At 39.4% G+C, this 3,403-nt stretch overlaps 1 pseudogene; it reads left to right on the forward strand.

Moving 5' to 3' along the window:
• Positions 1 to 582: 582 nt before the first annotated feature.
• On the forward strand, positions 583 to 1,459 carry LOC102114986 (probable ribosome biogenesis protein RLP24 pseudogene; annotated as a pseudogene).
• The last annotated feature ends 1,944 nt before the right edge of the window (positions 1,460 to 3,403 follow it).

Genomic DNA, 3,403 nt, shown 5'->3' on the forward strand with positions numbered 1-3,403 from the left:
TAACTTGGGAATTTTCTTTTAGCAGCTGTTTGGGCTGAGATGTAAAAACACCATTTTCTTTGCTTTTCCGCCTTTCGTTGAGACAGTGTGGCCCAGCGGTACTTGCTCCGTTAGGGGAGGTCAATTAAGTTTCTTCTTGTCGTCCTGGACAGAAAGGAATGAAGTCGTTGAAGGTGACGCTCAAGCGCGGGAGAATCCAAGTTTGGCATTGTGGAACGGGCGAGCATTTGTGGTCTGAGAAACGGGAGGAGAAATGTGGAGGGAAGAGAAGAAGTCTCAGGTGATCCGCGACCCAAAGATGGCTTGGTGCAACGTGACAGAAACAAATACGACCGTCACTGGAGGGTTAGATTCCATGCCTCCAGGGCGAGATCGAATCCTAGGGTTAAGACCTTAAGGTCATTCATTCGTCCCCATACGCTACTTAACAATAGACAGTGAGGAACTTCTCTGGCCCGATGACCTCCCAACTTTATGTCGCATCCAGAAAAGAAAATACTGTAATTAATTCTGAAACCTGCAGAACGCAAAACAAAGCAAAATACGAACTCTGAACTGTTTGCAAAAACGCAAGGCAGACTTCCTCTCAAGCTTGGCGTTTGTTTGGTGGGGTCCCACGCGGGTTCAACATGCATATTGAGAAGTGTTATTTCTGTTCAGGGTCCATCTAGCCTGGATACGGCATGATGTTCGTCCGCAACGATTGCAAGTTGTTCAGATTTTGCAAATCTAAATGTCATAAAAACTTTAAAAAGAAGCACAATCCTCGTGGACCAAAGCATTCCGGAAAGCAGCTGGTAAATAACTTACAGTGGATAATTCATTTGAATTTGAAAAACGTAGAAATGAACCTATCAAATGCCAGCGAGAGCTATGGAATAAAATTATTAATGCAATGAAGAGAGTTGAAGAGATCAAACAGAAACGCCAAGCTAAATTTAAAATGAACAGATTGAAGAAAAATAAAGAGCTACAGAAAGTTCAGGAAATCAAAGAAGTCAAGCAAAACATCCATGTTATCCCAGCCCCTCTTGCAGGCAAAGGGAAGCAGTTGGAAGAGAAAATGGTACAGCAGTTACAAGAGGATATGGACATGGAAGATGCTCCTTAAAAATTTCTGTAACCATTTCTTTTGTGTACATTTGAAAATGCCCTTTGGATACTTGGAACTGCTAAATTATTTTATTTTTTACATAAGGTCACTTAAATGAAAAGCGATTAAAATATATCTTTCCTACATTGCCATCTACATAACATCAGATATTACAGATGTTAGATTGCATCTCAGTGTTAAATCTTCACTGATAGATGTACTTAAGTAAATCATGAAAATTCTACTTGTAACTATAGAAGTGAATTGTGGATGTAAAATGGTTGTGACATTTGGATAATGGCACTAGGCAGCATTTGTATAGTAACTAATGGCAAAAATTTATGGCTAGTGATGTATAAAATAAAATATTATTTGCAGTAAAGTATTCCCTTTGTTAATGTTATAGAAGGGGGAGATACAAAAAGGAACTAACAATTTGTATGGCAGTGTCAGATATTATTTTTATTTTAGTATTTCTTGTTTTGGTTTGTTTGCATCTTAGAAGAGCATAATGACATTGTTTGATGAAGCCTGAATTATGCTGGACTGTTTTGACCTGGTTTAACCCTTCTGATAGGTAGTTGTGGATGTTGGGGATGAGAACTGAATAATATTTGCCTGGAGTGACACTACACTCTAGAGTTTCCACTTTGGAGAATATTCAGTTCTCCCTTGTGATTCCTGGTAGAACAAACTTTATTTTTCTAGCCCAGCAACGATCTAGAAGCAGAGGAATCCCAGTGCCTTTTAAAAGTTATTATGTGGTTTTCTTTTAAAAAGCTCCTGTTTTTGGAAAGTAGAATTTATGGATACAATGTATGTTCATTATTTGTACATAAAATAAAACCATTTAAAAAGTAAAACAAAAAAACAAAAAACAAACAAACAAACAAAAAAAAAAACAAAAAAAAAAGCAATGCAGAAAGGAGTTTTAAACCGGAAATGAAGATTGAGCTGAGGGGAAAAGTTCTTGCATCCCTAGAGCCTCGAAGCCCAGGTTACTTATCGCAGGTTTCGGGGCACACTCGCTTCCCATTCCCCTCTCTCCTCCCGGCCGGCATCGCTTTCTCAGAACTCGGTTTCTTCCACGGACCACACTGCCCATGGAGCCCTCAATTCCTTGGAGAGACTTCAGGGAACCTAAAGAATGAGAAGATGGGAGGTAAATCTACCAGCAGCACCAGGCTGCTGAAATGTTTTCCAGCCAATTTACCGCGGTGCTGACTTGTTTCTCTTACAAATTAATTTTCAAATGAAGATAAATGAAGAGGGTGCCCTTGAGAAACGCTTAAGGTCCCTTGTACAGTCCTCTCTCAGTATTTTAACTGCCCCCCATGACAGGTATACTGAGCATTAATCCACACTCCTTTTGAGTGCCGCTGCCTCCTCGCGTCCCCAGAAGACGCTTTTGAGTGCCGCTGCCTCCTCGCGTCCCCAGAAGACGTCTTCCTTCAGTTTTCTTCACAATCTAGACTTCCTCTTCCCTCCCTCTCATAAGTTATTCCCTTTATTTTTTTCTTATGGACGAAGGAAAAGCATTGGAAGTAAATGTAAAGTGATATATATTATATGACATAGAATATGAGGTATATATAAGACTAAGAATTAGGAGAAATCTCTTTGCCTTGGTAATCACTTGGTAAACACTTCTGAGTTATAAGTGATTTCTTTTTTACTTTTTACAAGGTACTAAACCTTGGCGACGGTAAACAATTTTCATTCACTGTTCATTCTCCATTCTGTAACACAGTAGTTCTCTCTACTTAATAGCTTCAAGATTTTTGTTTTTTTTACGGGAGAGAATCCAAACACTCCAAATACTAATTGTAAATCTTTTAGTACAGACGATTTTCTGTGTGGGCAAACTCTCAAAAGGTGGAGATTTTTTCTTGTTTTATTTGTCTATAATATTTGATTTGGCAGTAAACTACTATAGCTAGTATAAAATATGCATAAAATACTATTAAAGGCAGAGTAGAATCATGGTGATTGGGGTGGGGGCATTGGCTGCCGGATATAGATAGGTACAATTCAGACTCGTTCCCTACCAGTTGCTTGATGTTCAAGTTTATTTCGTTTCCTTAGGCCTCATTATCCTCATCCCTTCCTCATACTGTTGTTTAGTCAAATTGTTTCTTGTCCCCACGATCCTCTCCGATAACGGCTTACTTTCTGAGCCCCCCAACCCCCACACCAAAAGACTGTATCTACATCATTCTGGAGAGTGTTTTATCAGACCCTTCTCTTTCCCTCCAAGGGCACTGGTTTTCCTGAAAAGAATAGACTTGGAAGCACTACTTTGCCAAGATA

This window comes from Macaca fascicularis, chromosome 4 (assembly GCF_037993035.2).
Source record: "Macaca fascicularis isolate 582-1 chromosome 4, T2T-MFA8v1.1".
Lineage (NCBI taxonomy): Eukaryota > Metazoa > Chordata > Mammalia > Primates > Cercopithecidae > Macaca > Macaca fascicularis.